This window comes from Eschrichtius robustus, chromosome 1 (genome assembly GCF_028021215.1).
Source record: "Eschrichtius robustus isolate mEscRob2 chromosome 1, mEscRob2.pri, whole genome shotgun sequence".
NCBI classification, from domain to species: domain Eukaryota; kingdom Metazoa; phylum Chordata; class Mammalia; order Artiodactyla; family Eschrichtiidae; genus Eschrichtius; species Eschrichtius robustus.
In genome coordinates this window covers 80,683,493-80,702,821 of record NC_090824.1, presented here as the reverse complement: position 1 = coordinate 80,702,821, position 19,329 = coordinate 80,683,493, and positions in this window count along the sequence as shown.

Genomic DNA, 19,329 nt, shown 5'->3' with positions numbered 1-19,329 from the left:
TCCCGGCCCACCCTTCCCTGCCAGGTAAAGAACTGTGCATGGTCAATAAGACCATAGAGGTCATTGGCCATTGCTATTGCAGCTGGAATTGTTACTGTGTTTAGATAGGGTGACCAACACCCGCCCCCAGTTTGCCCAGGACCGCTCAGGTTTGAGCGCTGGAACTCTGGGGAAACCCTCAGTCCCGGGGAACCCCAGAAGGCTGATCAGCCTATTTAGGACGGATCTTTCACTTGATCTCCCAACCCCCGAGAGCCAGAAAGGGAATCTCCCCCCTCCTTCCATTGTAACCTTCATTCATCCATCCACTCATCCCTTTATTCAACTCCTTTATTCAGCAAGTATTTATGAAGCATCTACTACACAGCAGACACTCTTCTAGGTGCTGGGGACATAACAGCATCCCTGTCCTCAAAGAGCTCACGTTCTAGCGAGGGCAGCAAACAGTCGACTGAGAAGGTGTGATTTATCACATGGCGATGATGTCTCGGAGACCACTGCAGGGCAGAGGAGGTGGGAGAGGAAAGGGGCAGGTCTAAATGCAGGCGCTGACGGGATTGGGGCAGACCTTGCCCTGGGCCAGGCTGGTTGCTTCAACACAGCTGTCCTCGCCCAGGGCCATCCTGCCCCCGCCTCACCCAGTTCTTCCGTGATGTGTGGGGAAAATCTGTGGTTGTCACAACTGGGGGGGAGGGGCCCCTGGAATCAAAGGGGTGTGGCCAGGGCTGCTGCTAAACCCCACACAGTGCCCAGGAGGGGCCCTCAGCAGAGGATGACCCGCCCCGAATAACCCCAGTGCCGCAGGGGAGACCCTGCACTAATATTATTCAGACCCGCTGGTGCCCCCAGATTCCTGCACAGGCAGGGACTCTAACCGGGTCACCTCTGTATCCCGAGGTGACCTAGAGTGGGGCAGCCAGGAGGGCTGAGATGAGCATCGGGGGTGAAATGACAAATCTCTGTGCCCACTCTCCGCGCCGCACCCCAGGGGCGATGGCCTCTATCTCCTCCCTGTGCAGGTAGCTTTTCCCTGAGCCATTTCTTCTTGTCAAGGTCCCTGTCGCAGGTTGGGTTCCCCAAAGATGACGTTGAGAGCAAGGATTGGAGTGCAGGTGGTTGATGTGAGACGTGCAGCAACAGATACAGCTGCCATAGGGTCCCGCAATTCCACTCCTGGGCATAGATCTGGAGAAAACTCTAATTCAAAACTATACACACACCCCTGGGATCTCCTTGGTGCTCCAGTGGTTAAGACTCCGTGCTTCCAGTGCGGGGGGCATGGGTTCCATCTCTGGTCAGGGAACTAAGATCTCACATGCTGTGTGACAAAAAAAAAAAAGAAAGAAAGAAAGAAAAAGAAAGAAAGAGAGAGAGGGAGAGAGAGAAAGAAAGAAAGAAGGGAAGGAAGCAAGGAAGAAAGAAAGGAAGAAAGAAATAAAGGAAGAAAGGAAGAAAGAAAGAAAGGAGGAAAGAAAGGGAGGAAGAAAGGAAGAAAGAAAAAAAAAAGAAAGACAAGATACATGCACCCCAATGTTCATTGCAGCACTATTTACAATAGCCAAGACATGGAAGCTACCTAAATGTCCACTGATGGATGAATGGATAAAGAAGATGTGGTACATATATACAATGGGATATTATCCAGCCATAAAAAGAATGAAATAATGCTATTTGCAGCAATGTGGATGGACCTAGAGATTACCATACTAAGTGAAGTAAGTCAGAAGAGAAAGACACATATCATATGATCTCACTTATATGTGAAATCTAAAATACGACACAAATGAACTCGTCTACGAAACAAAAACAGACTCACAGACATAGAGAACAGACTTGTGGTTGCCAAGGGGGAGAAAGAGTGAGGGAGGGTTGGATTGGGAGTTTGGGGTTAGCAGATGCAAACTATTAAATATAGGATGGATAAACTACAACATCCTACTGTCTAGCACAGGGAACTATATTCAACATCCTGTGATAAGCCATAATGGAAAAGAAAAAAGTTTTACTTATAGGTTCCATCCCTAACTGAGCTGGCCCATCCCCTCCCATGGTTCTAAGTGCAGCCCGAGGCTGCAGACTTCCCACCGTGGTCTTCAGCTCCAGAGCAAGCCACCTGCAAACCACCCACATCTTTCCAGGGGCTGGCAACTCTCCTTTGCTACTGATTCCAAGACACATCCAGATAGCAAAAATGTGACCATGAAAAGAAACTCAGGCATGTTCAAATCAGGGAAATAACATTCTTATCTCTGTTCAGTACTCGCTTAATTTTAGAATAGCTTAGAGTTACAAAAAAGTGGCAAAGATCTGTACAGAGTGTAGAGTGCCGTGGACCCTGACCCAGTAACCCTATCTCCAACACGTTAGTACGTTAGTATGACATGTTTATCCAACTAAGGAACCAAGATGGATACATTGTTATTAACTAAAGTCCACACTTCATTAGCATTTCCCTAGTTTTCCCCTAACATCCTTTTTCTGTCCCAGTCTCCTCTGGGCTGTGACATTTCTCAGATGTCCCTGGGTTTTGATACCTTGAAAGTTTTGAGGAGGACTGGTCAGGTATTTTGTCCCTCAATTTGTTTGTCTGTTTGTTTTCTGATGTTTTCTTATGGTTGGTCTGGAGTTATGGGGTTTGGGGCGGAAGATCCAGACAGAGATAAAAATGCCATTCTCCTCAGGTCACATCAAGGATACACACCATCAACGGGACTTATGACAAATGATTTTACCCTTGATCACCTGGCCAGTAGCGTCTTTTTTTTTTTTTTTTTTGCTGCGTTGGGTCTTCGTTGCGTGCGGGCTTCTGTAGTTGTGCGTGGGGGCTCAGTAGTTCTGGCTCCCAGGATCTAGAGCGCAGGCTCAGTAGTTGTGGCCCACGGGCTTAGTTGATCTGCGGCACCTGGGATCTTCCCGGACCAGGGCTTGAACCTGTGTCCCCTGCACTGGCAGGCGGATTCTTTTCTTTTCTTCTTTTCTTTTGCAACCAAAACTTTAATCCCAAGGATTCTCACAAAACATATTACAAATGACAGCATGAAAAAAAAAATTGCACAGTAACTCAAAGTTCAGCTCTACAATACTCTTAATCCGGCAGGACATTGGTATCTTGATCATCTCAGATTTCCAAAAAATATTACAAAGAGCTATGTATTCATGTACAGCAATCACAGAGGGGACTTATGACCTAACTCAAAGGTAAACTAACTTCCTTGTAACTTCTTAGATTCTCAACTCCCTGGACAACCTCTTGTCCCGTGTGAAGACTAGTGGAATTTTTAAACCTCTAATCTAGGGTAAGGGTGCGGCTTTCATTTTTACCTGCTGGCTTGTGTTCACAGCACCTTTTAAAGACTGCTTGCTTAACTACAGCTGCATACCATATCCCAGCTACAGAAAGTCTTTTACACGTTTGCCAGTGTTGTTTCCATAATAGTAAACATCACACTTTAGGTGGGCAGGAGTTAAAGTTTTATTATCAGTCTAGGCAAGACCAAAAATTCAAAGCAAATTCAATTTTGCTTAAGGGAACATTGGAAGGTAACAATTCTTCATATCACATGCCTCATGTGACCCATTTCAAACCATAGAGAATGACACCTTTATGGGTCACTGTCCCAAGAGACAAACAAATGTGAACAACTAAAACATTTAAAAAGTGCACCAAGCTTCAGAAGTCTCAAACCAAACTTGAATTTTCTGTACATACTCCTGTCAAATGAAGTTATTGCCTGTACACCACTCCTCTTGCAAAGTGGTCTTCTATTTCCTTTCATTTGACCTAGATCGGCTAGGAGACCTAGAGAAAGATCGGGACGGCTTGTGATTTCTCTCCTGGGACAGTCATCTCTCTCTTCTCCTATATCTAGAAAGGGACCTGCTCTGGCTGACGGAGAAGGCTCTCCATCTTGGAGATGTGTGGGAGGTGGAGGACTCCTCCTCCGATAATCATCTCGAGGGCGACGACCCCAAGAAGGAGGCGGTCACGATTTCGACTTCTCTTTTCCCCATTCGACAGGTCCACTCTTACTCGGCAGCCACATAGTGTTCTCCCATCTAGTTCTCGGACAGCATCGGCTGCATCTCGGGGATCTTCACATTCAACAAGAGCGAAGCCGGGAGGGCTTTTAGCAACCCACACACTTCAGAGTGGTCCGTAATAGCCTAAATCTCGTTCCAATTCAGCCTTGTTACCACTGTTTGCAAGATTCCCTACATAAACTTTACAGTCCAACGGACAGGAATCACGATGCAAGACCCTCGTGGCCTCCTGTTTTTCACGGGCCACAGGGTGGTCCCGGGCCTCTAGAATCTGGCAGCTGAATCTGCTCGCACAAGCTGTCCTGTGGGGATGCTTTTCCCCCTATGTGTCCAGCCCGGGGCCCCGCGGTCTTGGCCCGGCCTCCCCGGTGAGAGGGTGAACCCCAGCTCCCTGGAGCAGACACTCAGAGCCCTGGTGACCGGACTCACGGCTGACGGGGCTGGAGCGGCGGCTGGACATGTGTGGCCAGCCTGGTGGTGTTTGGCCCCCTCTGCAGTGCCAGTTCCAGCTGAGAAAGAGCCTCCCTGTGTTATTTTCTCCTGGTTGTGTAAGGATCCCCGGTGTCATCTGACAGAAATGTAGATGGTGTGTTCTTTCTCTCTTTTCTCCCTGCTTCCTCTCCTCCCTCTCTCCCTCCCTGTCCCTCTTTCCCTGTTCTGCTCTCCCTCTACCTCTTTCCCTCTCCCTCTCTCTCTCTCCCTCCCTCTCTCTCCATCTGTCTCTCCCTCTCTCCCTCCCTCTCTTTCCTCTCCCTCTTCCCTCTCCTCTCCCTCTGTCCCTGCCTCTCTCCCTGTGCCTGTTTCCCTGTCCTTGTTTCCGTGTTCTGCTCTGCCTCTACCTCTGTCTCTCCCTCTCTGGGAGGGAGTGAGGGAGATGGAGAGACGGAGGGAGAGGGAGAGTTGGAGAGAGAGGGAGAAGAGGGAGGAGAAGGAGGGAGGCAGAGGGAGGGAGGGAGAGGTCTCTTCCTCCCTCCCTCTGCCTCTCTCCTCCTCCTCTCCTTCTCTCCCTCACCCTCTCTCCCTCTCCATCCCTCCATCATTTTCCCTCCTGCTCCCTCTCCCTCTCTCCCTCCCAGAGAGGGAGAGACAGAGGGAGAGGGAGAGGGGGGAGAGAGGGACACGGAGAGGGAGGGAGGGAGACAGAGAGGGAAGCAGGCACCCTCTCTCCTTCTCCCTCTCCCTACCTCCTTCTCCGACTCCCCCTCTCCTTCGCTCCCTCCCTCTCCTCTCCCTCTGTCTCTCCCTCTCCCTCCCTCCCTCTAGGAGAGGGAGAGGAAGGGAGGGAGAGGGAGAGGGAGAGATGTCTCGCCCTCCCTCCCTCTCCCTCGCCCTTTCCCTTCCTCTCTCCCTCTCCCTCCCTCCTTCTCCCTCTCCCTCCCTCTGTCTCTCCCGCTCCCTCCGTCTCTCCCTCTCCCTCCGTCTCTCCCGCTCCCTCATTCCCTCTCAGACAGGGAGAGATGGAGGGAGAGGCAGAGATGAGGGAGAGGAGCAGAGGGAGGGGGGAGAGAGGGAGAGGGAGAGAGGGAGAGAAGAAGGAGAGAGGGAAAGGGAGGGAGGAAGAGACCTCTCTCTCTCTCCCTCTCTCCCCCCTCTCTCTCCTTCTCCCTCTCCCTCTCCCTTGTCTCTGCCTCTTCCTCCGTCTCTGGGAGGGAGTGAGGGAGATGGAGAGACAGAGGGAGAGGGAGAGGGAGGAGAGGGAGCAAGGGAGTGGGAGAGAGGGAGCGAGAGAGGGATAAAGGGAGGGAGAGAGGGATAGAGGGAGGGAGGGAGAGACGTCTTTGTCTTTCCTTCCCTCCCTCTCTCCCTCTCTCTCCCTCTCCCCCCTCCCTCTCCTGCTCTCTCTCCCTCCACCTCCTTCCCTCTCCAGAGAGGGAGAGGGAGCAGGAGAGGGAGAGAGGGAGGGAGAGAGGGAAAGGGAGAGAGGAAGACACCTCTCTCTCCCTCCCTCCTTCCCCCCTCTCTCTCCCTCTCCCTCTCCCTTGTCTCTGCCTCTTCCTCCGTCTCTGGGAGGGAGTGAGGGAGATGGAGAGACGGAGGGAGAGGGAGAGGGAGGAGAGGGAGCGAGGGAGTGGGAGAGAGGGAGCGAGAGAGGGATAAAGGGAGGGAGAGAGGGATAGAGGGAGGGAGGGAGAGACGTCTTTGTCTTTCCTTCCCTCCCTCTCTCCCTCTCTCTCCCTCTCCCCCCTCCCTCTCCTGCTCTCTCTCCCTCCACCTCCTTCCCTCTCCAGAGAGGGAGAGGGAGCAGGAGAGGGAGAGAGGGAGGGAGAGAGGGAAAGGGAGAGAGGAAGACACCTCTCTCTCCCTCCCTCCCTCCCCCCTCTCTCTCCCTCTCCCTCTCCCTTGTCTCTGCCTCTTCCTCCGTCTCTGGGAGGGAGTGAGGGAGATGGAGAGACGGAGGGAGAGGGAGAGGGAGGAGAGGGAGCGAGGGAGTGGGAGAGAGGGAGCGAGAGAGGGATAAAGGGAGGGAGAGAGGGATAGAGGGAGGGAGGGAGAGACGACTTTGTCTTTCCTTCCCTCCCTCTATCCCTCTCTCCCTCTCCCCCCTCCCTCTCCTGCTCTCTCTCCCTCCACCTCCTTCCCTCTCCAGAGAGGGAGAGGGAGCAGGAGAGGGAGAGAGGGAGGGAGAGAGGGAAAGGGAGGGAGGAAGACACCTCTCTCTCTCTCCCTCCCTCCCCCCTCTCTCTCCCTCTCCCTCTCCCTTGTCTCTGCCTCTTCCTCTGTCTCTCCATCTCTGGGAGGGAGTGAGGGAGATGGAGAGAGGGAGGGAGAGAGGGAGGGAGGGAGGGAGGGAGAGACGCCTTTGTCTTTCCCTCCCTCCCTCTATCCCTCTCCCTCCACCTCCTTCCCTCTCCAGAGAGGGAGACAGAGAAGGAAGCAGGCACCCTCTCCGGAGAGGGAAGGAGGTGGAGGGAGAGGGAGCACGAGAGGGAGAGAGGGAGAGAGGGAGAGAGGGAGAGGGAATGAGGTATCGGAAGAGCGGAACAGGGAAACAGGGACAGGGAAAGGGGGACAGGGAGAGAGGGAGAGGGAAAGAGGGAGAGGGAGAGAGGCAGAGGGAGAGATGGAGGGAGAGTGAGAGTGAGAAGCAGGGAGGTAGAGGGAGGGAGGGAAGGAGGGAGAGAGGGAGACAGAGAGGGAGAGAGGGAGAAGGGCTGATGGGGGCTCCCTCCCCCTCCCCTCCTCTCCCCACTGCTTTCTCTTTCTTCTGCTTCAACAAACACCAGGCGCCTTTTAGATCAGCCCTGAAGTCAACGTTGATGCTTGGACGGCTTGACCTCCCCGCTGCCTTCCAGCCCGGGACCACAGCTGGGAGATGAAGTCTGCGGGGTCCTGGGCAGCGGCGGCGGGCTGCACAGGCACCTCCTCTGACGCCCAATCTCTCCTCCTTTACGAGGCAGCCGCCAGCTCCCCTCCCTGACTCCCCAAGATTTGGGGCCTTTTTAATATGTGTCGATAATGCCATGAGCTACTATTTAACTTTTCCACGAGGACCCATCTCCCGAAATGCAGTGCTTTTCAGCCTTGGCTGCACTAGAGAACCCCCAGGGAAGGGAGAGACGTCTGTACCTCCCTCCCTCTCCCTCTCCCTCCTCCTCTCCCTCTCCTTCTGGGGTGATGCCCGATGAGCTCAGATTCGCAGATGTTCCCCCCATCTCCTCTCTGTGCCTTGCGTGGGGTCTGGGCCTTCTCACTGTGGCCCGGGTACGGCCTTGACATTCAGACATCGGTTCCTGCAAGGACACTTGCGTTTGGTCCATACCGCGTGTGGCTGCAGTCTGTGCTTCTCCTGTTCAGCATCTTCAGTAGATGGGGGCTGTGCGTGAGCCCTTCATCTTCCCCGCAGACACCACTGGTGCTTGCTCGGCCTCGTGGGTGATGTGGGGGGCATGGGGGACAGTCCTGTGTCCCCACCTTCTTGGGCTGCAGACAGGCCACGTTGGTCCTGTGGTGACTGGGGGCTCCCAGGAGAACCCCACCGCAGAGCCGGAGAGGTGGCCCCAGAGAAGGTGGCGTACGCCTGGGGCCGGGCCTCACCAGCCAGCCCCGGGCCACCTGCAGCAACAGGCGTCTCGCCGTCCAGGGGGCTGGGTGTTCGGGCGCCGTGGGGATGACCTGCTGTCTGCACGGCAGCCGAGTCTGTATTGTTGAGCCCGGGGAGGCCCCTGGGTGGCTCCTGGAGAGCCTGGTCACATTTCTTCCTGCCCTTGGCCTTAGAGCTCATCACGGTTCACGCCGTTTCTGGTTCCAAAAGGACCTGTGTTCATAAAGACCACGTGTTAGGACAGCACCAAAGTGTCTAGAAATCCGGGCCAGGAGGAGGAGGGAGGGGGATTGGCTGTGCCCGCCAGTGGCCTGAGAGCCCTGCCCGCCCTCAGAGACCTGGCCCGGGGCCCGTGGGGAGGGCGTGGCCCACGGTCCCCAGCGCTGGCCGTCTCTGGGTTCCAGGAGAACTGCGCGATCCTCGGGGAGCTGGTAAGGCTGCAGGCTCAGAAGTCCCGCCTGCTGGGGTTCAGCACGCGTGCCGACTCCGTGCTGGAGATGAACATGGCCAAGACCAGCCAGGTGGTGGCCACTTTCCTAGGTAACCCCGCCTCCCCGAGGGTCAGGCGGACCTTGACTGGACGTGGTGCTGCCTGAGACCCGACTGTGTCAGCCCTTGGGGGTCGCCTTCCCCAACCCTTCATTCTGCCTCGAGGGGCGTGGGGTGGGTGGCGGCTGGGAGGCTGCCACAGGGACATAGCCGAACCTCTCCCCTCCGCCCGCAGATGAGCTGGCCCAGAAGCTGAAGCCCCTCGGGGAGCAGGAGCGGCCGTGATCCTGGACCTAAAGAAGGCCAAGTGCCAGAGGCGGGGCCTGCACTTTGACGGGCCCATCAACGTCTAGGACCTGTGCTGCTACATGAACCAGGGGGAGGAGACGCGCTACCACGTGGACCAGTACCTGCTCGATGAGTCCTTCCCCATGCAGGTGGTCACGCGCGGGTAGCTGGGCATCTCCCAGGAGCTGCTGGGGCTGACCTTCGACCTGGAGGAGGGTGCCAACGTGTGTCACGGAGATGTGAGGCTCTACACGGTCCGGGACGCGGCCGCGGACAAGGTCATCCATCGGCAAGTTCTACCTGGACCTCTACCCTCGGTGCATGCGTGGGGGAACCTGTCGGCCGTGGGCCAGGGCTCCTCTGTGGAAGCGGGGCCTCACCCGCGTCCCTCCCCAGGGAAGGGAAGTCTGGGCACATGGCCTGCTTTGGCCTGCAGCCGGGCTGCCTGCAGCAGGATGGGAGGCGCCAGATTGCCATCGCGGCCATGGTGGCCAACTTCACCAAGTCTACGCCCAACCCGCCCTCCCTGTTGCAGCATGATGAGCTGGAGACCTACTTCCATGAGTTCTGGCAAGCGATGCACCAGCTCCGCTCCCAGGTGGGTGCGGGCGCGGGGCTGCAGGCAGGGGGCGGGGAGGGCCCGGGCTCTCCCGTGGTTCTCAGGCAGGCCCTCGCCACGGGATTCTTCCGCTGATGTCACCCCGCACGTGGTGACGCCCTCGGTGTCAGTTTCCATCATCAAACCCCACGCACAGGGCGTGTAAAAAAATGGAAGTGGATGTCCTCGAGACTCTGGAGCCTGGAAGCCGCAGATCAAGGAGTCAGGACTGGTTCCCTGCATGTTAAATACGTGTATTCAAGAGTTGCCTTTAAAAAGACAAAAGAAAAGAAAGGAACGTTGCATGCAAGTCTGGTGACAGGCGGTGATGAGAACCAGAGGGTAGGCTCTGGGGCCGGGAGCGCCGCGCCCTGTGAGGCCCTGGGGCTGCTGCCAGTCTCGGTGGAGGCTCAGCAAGTCCCAGGGACTTCCCCACCGGGGGGGCGGGGGTGTCCCCAGCTGAGCGTCTGGGCCCAGGACCCAGTGCTCCTTCAGTCTTCCTGCGGTCAGCCCTTCGTCCTGAGAGCGATGCTCTCACAGGCTGCACCGGAGCGCGTGGGGACACTTTACTGAGCTGTGCAGCCGTCACTACTGCCCTGTTTTGGAACATTTCCCTCACCCCAAAAATGTCCGTCACGCCCTTAGTTATCATTCCCTCCCCGCCCCCTGCCCCTAACAACCAGGAACCCACTCTGACTCTGTGGATCTACCTGTTCTGGATGTTCCCCCTCAGTGGGGTCACACCCTGTGTGCCCTTCTGTGTCTGACTTGTCTCGCTGAGCATCGTGTTCTCAGGGTGCATCCACGTGGCAGCGAGTGTCAGGGCTTCACACCTTTGCGTGGCTGAGGGCCGGAAAAAAGACAAACGACAAGAAAGGCACGTTACCTGCGACTCTGGCGACAGCCGGTGATGAGAACCAGAGGGAAGGCTCTGGGGCCGGGAGCGCCGCGCCCTGTGAAGCCCTGGCGTTGCTGCCAGTCTCGGTGGGGCACGGGCAGCGCCGTCCCCCAGAGCTGCTGGCCAACTCATCAAGTCCCGGCTGGCCAACCCCGGTGCGGTCGGGCCGAGGGAAAGGAAAGGGGCTCCCGGACCGCCCGGCTGGAAAGCGCGGCCTGCACACAGTGCCAGCCCCCCGTCTCCTTCCTCCCGCCCTCCAGGCCTCTTCAACCTGCGCCAGATCGTCCTGGCCAAGGTGGACAAGGCCCTGCACACGCAGACGCCCGCGGACCCGGCCCAGGAGAATGCCCGCCTCTGCCAGGAGGTCCTCGGGGTCCCAGCCACGCCAGGTAGCCAAGTGCACGCCGGGCCCACCTTAGCGGTCGCTTGGCGGCTACTGCCCAGGTCAAGAGGATCCTCTGGTGGTGTGTGAAGGGGGACCGACTGACGGGCTCTGGCCGAGGCCCGCTGACCTCTGGCCTCTTCCTGCCTCGGTTCCTGGGCTGGTCCCTCCAGCTGTGGCCCGCGGAGTCCGAGGGTGGGGTGGGCGTATCTGCACGTGCTTTCTGGAGAGCCTGGAAGAGGCAGGAGAGGGCTTCATACCCCGGACGGAACGCGTCGACGAGGTTTGCCCGTGCGTGTCGGTGCGGAGACGCAGTTCACTCCCTCGTGAGCGCTTGAACCCGCGCTCTCCCCGTGCTGGAAGGTGAGCCCTGACTCATCCCTCGGAGCCTCGGGCAGCTGACCTTGTAAGAGGCTTCGGGGTGAACCCTCGTGAGCTTCAGCAGAAAGTCGGCAAAAATTTATTTGTGTCCCTCCACTGAGTTGCCCGCAAGGTCCCCGTTTTCTAGAAGTGTTGGGCCAATACTCCCTCTAGTGGCAGGGGACTCAGACAGGGCTGCTTTGAGGCCCCCTCTCTGGGGAAGGGGCACGGAGCGGCCAGGGGGCCGGGCAGGAGCTTCTCCGCGTGTGTCCCAGGGACCCACCTGCTTGCGACCTTCGGCCACCTGGCAGGAAGCTACGACGCCCAGTCCTATGGCTACCTGTGCAGCGAGGTGTACTCCGCGGACACGTTCCACACACGTTTCAAGCGGGAGGGCGTCCTGAGTGGCAAGGTGAGAGGCCAGCCTGCCATGCAGACCAACACGGAGGTCCTTGGCCTGGGCCTAGATGCCTGTGCCGCCCGCCTGGGCCTGCCAGGCTCTGAGGGCCCTGCCCTGGACCCCCTGCTCCCCTGCCCTTTCTTGAGTCACAGCAGAGGTGGCCACACCCACACCCTCAGTGAAGGGGGTGCTCCACCCTCCTGCAGCCCCACCCCCTCTCGTCAGGTTGCCATGGACTACAGAAGCTGCATTCTGAGGCCAGGGGGCTCCGAGGATGCCAAGGGCATGGTGAAGCTCTTCCTGGGTTGTGACCCCACGCAGGACGCCTTCCTCCTGAGCAAAGGGCTGCAGGTTGAGGGCTGCAAGCCGCCGGCCTGCTGAAGGCACGGGGTTTTGCCCACCCAGGCGGGCCGGGTGCCTTAGCGCCCCGTCGGGGCGGGGGAGGGGCCGCGTGTCCTCCCAGCCCCTGAGTCCCCGGCGGCCGGCCTAGGCCAAAAGTCTCCACCTGGAAGTGTCTGGAGAGCCTGGCATCAAGGCTCCCCCTTGTTGCACTAATGCAATCCCTTCCTGGGGAGCTTTCCTGGTAACAAAACGGTTCTTTGAAAACGCAGCCGTTAATAAAAAGACTCTACTCCTGGTCTCTGCCTGCCGTCCCTTCCACCACAGGAGTGGCATGGGGGCCGTCACACTGGGGGGAGTTCTGACCTTGGTCGGGGATCAGCCCTGGGGCCGTGGTGACGCGTCTGGGTCACTGGGAGATGGCTGAGCTGTGGGGTGAGTTCAGACGGGGATGGTGCCCCGCACCCCGGCCGGGCAGGCTCTCCAGTGAGGGGGTGTCAGTTTCCTGCCAGCCTCTCGCCCGTCACTGTTTGGCATCTCGGGGGCTGTGATTGGCTGGAGCTGGTTCTGGCGGTGGGCACAGCTGTGGGAAGCCCGGCTGTGGCTGTCCCTGTCCCCGTGTCCTGTCCTCCTGCTCAAGGCCGGCCGGCTGGCTCCCTCTGATCATCGGCAGCTGCTGAAGTCTGGACCACAGCAGGGGGCCGCCTTCCTGGGTCCTAGCGATTCTTCCCAAAGGCCTTAGGGATGTGTTTTGGTGGCAGTAGGAATTCAGAGAGGGTGCTGCACCACTGGAGCGGTAGGGTGGCTCTGGACCGTCCCGTGTGTCCTTCCCGGGCCTTTGAGCTCCTCGGGAGCCCTGCCTCCGGCCCTTCGCCCCCACAAAGGACGCCAGGCAGCGGAGCGAGCGCGCGGGCGGCGCCCCGACCTTCTCCCCGTGGCCCAGGCGGGCAGGCGGTGCCACGCTCTGTCCTCCCCTCAGCCTGCCCGCCCGTTCTCACCCGCCCTAGGGCAGTCGGTTGTGGACCAGGCTGTGGTGTCTGCCCTTCTGCAGCCCCGGCTCAGCTCCCTGCACCCACTTCGGTGCCTTCTGTGTTCTGGGCTGGTCGCAGGCCCAGAGCCGGTGGGCAGGCACCCCGTGGCCGGGAGGGCTGTTCGTGTGAATTCCCTGGGGCTTGAAAAGGAGCACAGCCGGCCTTCCATCAGGCACCTCTCGATGGATATGGAAGGGGCGTGTCGGGGCCTGGGGGCTGCTCGTCTTCCTGTGCACCGAGCCCCCAGGTGGTCCCCGTGCAAAATCCAGGTGTGGCGTTGGCACCCCAGCCGTGTGCCGGGCAGTCCATGGCGGGCGACACAAGCCTCGGGCTGGTGGGCCACAGGGTTCCTGAGCGGCAGGTCAGGACTGAGAGGGTGAGGCCTTTCCCCGGGTCCAGGGCCCAGGCTGATGCCGGCTGGAGGCCCCTCCGCTCACCGCCCGCAACCCCCAGCCCCTGCCCTCACGTGAGCCCCCAGGGCTGAGCTCAGGTGTTGGATGCCCAGGCTCCCCGGTAGCCCAGCCCGTTCCCAGTCCTCCGTGGTCACTGAAGGGCTTGGAAGCGGGTTGCCCCACAGAGACTGCTGTTCTCCGAGCCCTGGGCAGGGGGCAGGGAGGACGGGCACAGGGCCCTGCAGGGGTGTGGTCGCCGGGGCAGCCGGAGCAGCTCCACACAGTAAGTAAGAGCACCTCACCAAAAAACAGTGCGTTTCTCCAGCCGCCCCGGGACCTGAGCTCAGGTCCTGGGACAGGAAGGGGCAGCACTGCAGCTGTTAGCTGTCACTGGGGGTCGACTGTGGCCCGGTGCCACCTCTTAGATCGTCCCCCGTCCCCTTCCGGGGTTGCGACCGGACCCCTGCCAATCGGGTTCTCACTCCTCCCCATCCCCTACGCCGGCTCCACGAAGGTGGAAGGAACACATTTTTAAAAACGCTGGAGCCTGGGCTTCCCTGCTGGCGCAGTGGTTAAGAATCCGCCTGCCAATGCAGGGGACAAGGGTTCAAGCCCTGGTCCGGGAAGTTCCCACACGCCGCGGAGCAATGAAGCCCGTGCGCCACAACTACTGAGCCTGCGCTCTAGAGCCCAAAAGCCACAACTACTGAGTCCTCGTGCCCCAACTACTGAAGCCCGCGCGCCTAGAGCCCGTGCTCCGCAACAAGAGAAGCCACCGCAATGAGAAGCCCACGCACCGCAACGAAGAGTAGCCCCCGCTCACCGCAACTGGAGAAAGCACACACGCAGCAAGGAAGACCCAACGCAGCCAAAAATAAATAAATTAAATAAATAAATAAATATTTAAAAATCATATTAAATACCTATCAATGAGATTTTAAGAAATAGTCAGGACCAGAGCCTCCCATCAAGCCTCTTAGATAGCCTCAACCACCAGAGGGCAGACAGCAGAAGCAAGAGAAACTACAATCCTGCAGCCTGTGGACCAAAAACCACAGTGACAGAAAGATAGAGAAGATGAAAAGGCAGAGGGCCATGTACCAGATGAAGGAACAAGAAAAAACCCCAGAAAAACAACTAAATGAAGTGGAGATAGGCAACCTTCCAGAAAAAGAATTCAGAATAATGATAGTGAAGACGATCCAGGACCTCGGAATAAGAATGGAGGCAAAGATTGAGAAGATGCAAGAAATGGTTAACAAAGACCTAGAAGAATTAAAGAACAAACAAACAGAGATGACCAATACAATAACCGAAATGAAAACTACACTAGAAGGAATCAATAGCAGAATAACTGAGGCAGAAGAACGGATAAGTGACCTGGAAGACAGAATGGTGGAATTCACTGCTGCGGAACAGACTAAAGAAAAAAGAATGAAACGAAATGAAGACAGCCTAAGAGACCTCTGGGACAACATTAAACGCAACAACATTCGCATTATAGGGGTCCCAGAAGGAGAAGAGAGAGAGAAAGGACCAGAGAAAATATTTGAAGAGATTATAGTCGAAAACTTCCCTAACATGGGAAAGGAAATAGCCACCCAAGTCCAGGAAGCGCAGAGAGTCCCATACAGAATAAACCCAAGGAGAAACACGCCGAGACACATAGTAATCAAAGTGGCAAAAATTAAAGACCAAGAAAAATTATTGAAAGCAGCAAGGGAAAAACGACAAATAACATACAAGGGAACTCCCATAAGGTTAACAGCTGATTTCTCAGCAGAAACTCTGCAAGCCAGAAGGGAGTGGCATGACATACTTAAAGTGATGAAAGGGAAGAACCTACCACCAAGATTACTCTACCCAGCAAGGATCTCATTTAGCTTTGATGGAGAAATCAAAAGCTTTACAGACAAGCAAAAGCTAAGAGAATTCAGCACCACCAAACCAGCTCTACAACAAATGCTAAAGGAACTTCTCTAAGTGGGAAACACAAGAGAAGAAAAGGACCTACAAAAACAAACCCAAAACAATTAAGAAAATGGTCATAGGAACATACATATCGATAATTACCTTAAACGTGAATGGATTAAATGCCCCAACCAAAAGACATAGACTGGCTGAATGGATACAAAAACAAGACCCATATATATGCTGTCTACAAGAGACCCACTTTAGACCTAGGGACACATACAGACTGAAAGTAAGGGGATGGAAAAAGATATTCCATGCAAATGGAAATCAAAAGAAAGCTGGAGTAGCTATACTCGTATCAGATAAAATAGACTTTAAAATAAAGAATGTTACAAGAGACAAGGAAGGACACTACATAATGATCCAGGGATCAATCCAAGAAGAAGATATAACAATTATAAATATATATGCACCCAACATAGGAGCACCTCAATACATAAGGCAACTGCTAACAGCTATAAAAGAGGAAATCGACAGTAACACAGTAATAGTGGGGGACTTTAACACCTCACTTACACCAATGGACAGATCATCCAAAATGAAAATAAATAAGGAAACAGAAGCTTTAAATGACACAATAGACCAGATAGATTTAATTGATATATATAGGACATTCCACCCAAAAACAGCAGATTACACGTTCTTCTCAAGTGCGCATGGAACGTTCTCCAGGATAGATCACATCTTGGGTCACAAATCAAGCCTCAGTAAATTTAAGAAAATTGAAATCATATCAAGCATCTTTTCTGACCACAACGCTATGAGATTAGAAATGAATTACAGGGAAAAAAACGTAAAAAAGACAAACACATGGAGGCTAAACAATACGTTACTAAATAACCAAGAGATCACTGAAGAAATCAAAGAGGAAACAAAAAAATACCTAGAGACAAATGACAATGAAAACACGACGACCCAAAACCTATGGGATGCAGCAAAAGCAGTTCTAAGAGGGAAGTTTATAGCTATGCAAGCCTACCTAAAGAAACAAGAAAAATCTCAAGTAAACAATCTAACCTTACACCTAAAGAAACTAGAGAAAGAAGAACAAACAAAACCCAAAGTTAGCAGAAGGAAAGAAATCTTAAAGATCAGAGCAGAAATAAACGAAATAGAAACAAAGACAACAATAGCAAAGATCAATAAAACTAAAAGTTGGTTCTTTGAGAAGATAAACAAAATGGATAAGCCATTAGCCAGACTCATCAAGAAAAAGAGGGAGAGGACTCAAATCAATAAAATCAGAAATGAAAAAGGAGAAGTTACAACAGACACCGCAGAAATACAAAGCATCCTAAGAGACTACTACAAGCAACTTTATGCCAATAAAATGGACAACCTGGAAGAAATCGACAAATTCTTAGAAAGGTATAACCTTCCAAGACTGAACCAGGAAGAAACAGAAAATATGAACAGACCAATCACAAGTCATGAAATGGAAACTGTGATTAAAAATCTTCCAACAAACAAAAGTCCAGGACCAGATGGCTTCACAGGTGAATTCTATCAAACATTTAGAGAAGAGCTAACACCCATCCTTCTCAAACTCTTCCAAAAAATTGCAGAGGAAGGAACACTCCCAAACTCATTCTGTGAGGCCACCATCACCCTGATACCAAAACCAGACAAAGACACTACAAAAAAAGAAAATTACAGACCAATATCACTGATGAATATAGATGCAAAAATCCTCAACAAAATACTAGCAAACAGAATCCAACCACACATTAAAAGGATCATACACCACGATCAAGTGGGATTTATCCCAGGGATGCAAGGATTCTTCAACATACGCAAATCAATCAATGTGATACACCATATTACCAAATTGAAGAATAAAAACCATATGATCATCTCAATAGATGCAGAAAAAGCTTTTGACAAAATTCAACACCCATTTCTGATAAAAACTCTCCAGAAAGTGGGCATAGAGGGAACCTACCTCAACATAATAAAGGCCATATATGACAAACCCACAGCAAACATCATTCTCAATGGTGAAAAACTGAAAGCATTTCCTCTAAGATCAGGAACGAGACAAGGATGTCCACTCTCACCACTATTATTCAACATAGTTCTGGAAGTCCTAGCCACGGCAATCAGAGAAGAAAAAGAAATAAAAGGACTACAAATTGGAAAAGAAGAAGTAAAACTGTCACTGGTTGCGGATGACATGATACTATACATAGAGAATCCTAAAGCTGCCACCAGAAAACTGCTAGAGCTAATCAATGAATATGGTAAAGTTGCAGGATACAAAATTAATGCACAGAAATCTCTTGCATTCCTATACACTAATGATGAAAAATCTGAAAGAGAAATTAAGGAAACACTCCCATTTACCATTGCAACAAAAAGAATAAAATACCTAGGAATAAACCGACCTAGGGAGACAAAAGACCTGTATGCAGAAAACTATAAGACACTGATGAAAGAAATTAAAGATGATACCAACAGATGGAGAGATATACCATGTTCTTGGATTGGAAGAATCAACATTGTGAAAATGAGTATACTACCCAAAGCAATCTACAGATTCAATGCAATCCCCATCAAATTACCAATGGCATTGTTTACGGAGCTAGAACAAATCCTCTTAAAATTTGTATGGAGACACAAAAGACCCCGAATAGCCAAAGCAGTCTTGAGGGAAAAACATGGAGCTGGAGGAATCAGACTCCCTGACTTCAGACTATACTACAAAGCTACAGTAATCAAGACAATATGGTACTGGCACAAAAACAGAAACATAGATCAATGGAACAAGATAGAAAGCCCAGAGATTAACCCACGCACCTATGGTCAACTAATCTACGACAAAGGAGGCGAAGATATACAATGGAGAAAAGACAGTCTCTTCAATAAGTGGTGCTGGGAAAACTGGACAGCTACATGTAAAAGAATGAAATTAGAATACTCCCTAACACCATACACAAAAATAAACTCAAAATGGATTAGAGACCTAAATATAAGAGTGGACACTATAAAACTCTTAGAGGAAAACATAGGAAGAACACTCTCTGACATAAATCACAGCAAGACCTTTTTTGATCCACCTCCTAGAGTAATGGAAATAAAAACAAAAATAAACAAGTGGGACCTAACGAAACTGCAAAGCTTTTGCACAGCAAAGGAAACCATAAACAAGACGAAAAGACAACCCTCAGAATGGGAGAAAATATTTGCAAATGAATCAACGGACAAAGGATTAATCTCCAAAATATATAAACAGCTCATTCAGCTCAATATTAAAGAAACAAACACCCCAATCCAAAAATGGGCAGAAGACCTAACCAGACATTTCTCCAAAGAAGACATACAGACGGCCACGAAGCACATGAAAAGATGCTCAACATCACTAATTATTAGAGAAATGCAAATCAAAACTACAAGGAGGTATCACCTCACTCCTGTTAGAATGGGCATCATCAGAAAATCTACAAACAACAAATGCTGGAGAGGGTGTGGAGAAAAGGGAACCCTCTTGCACTGTTGGTGGGAATGTAAATTGATACAGCTACTATGGAGAACAATATGGAGGTTCCTTAAAAAACTAAAAATAGAATTACCATATGACCCAGCAATCCCACTACTGGGCATATACCCAGAGAAAACCGTAATTCAAAAAGACACATGCACCCGAATGTTCATTGCAGCACTATTTACAATAGCCAGGTCATGGAAGCAACCTAAATGCCCATCGACAGACGAATGGATAAAGAAGTTGTGGTACATATATACAATGGAATATTACTCAGCCATAAAAAGGAACGAAATTGAGTCATTTGTTGAGACGTGGATGGATCTAGAGACTGTCATACAGAGTGAAGTAAGTCAGAAAGAGAAAAACAAATATCGTATATTAATGCATGTATGTGGAACCTAGAAAAATGGTACAGATGAGCCAGTTTGCAGGGCAGAAGTTGAGACACAGATGTAGAGAATGGACATATGGACACCAAGGGGGGAAAACTGCGGTGGGGTGGGGATGGTGGTGTGCTGAATTGGGCGATTGGGATTGACATGTATACACTGATGTGTATAAAATTGATGCCTAATAAGAACCTGCAGTATAAACAAACAAACAAAACAACT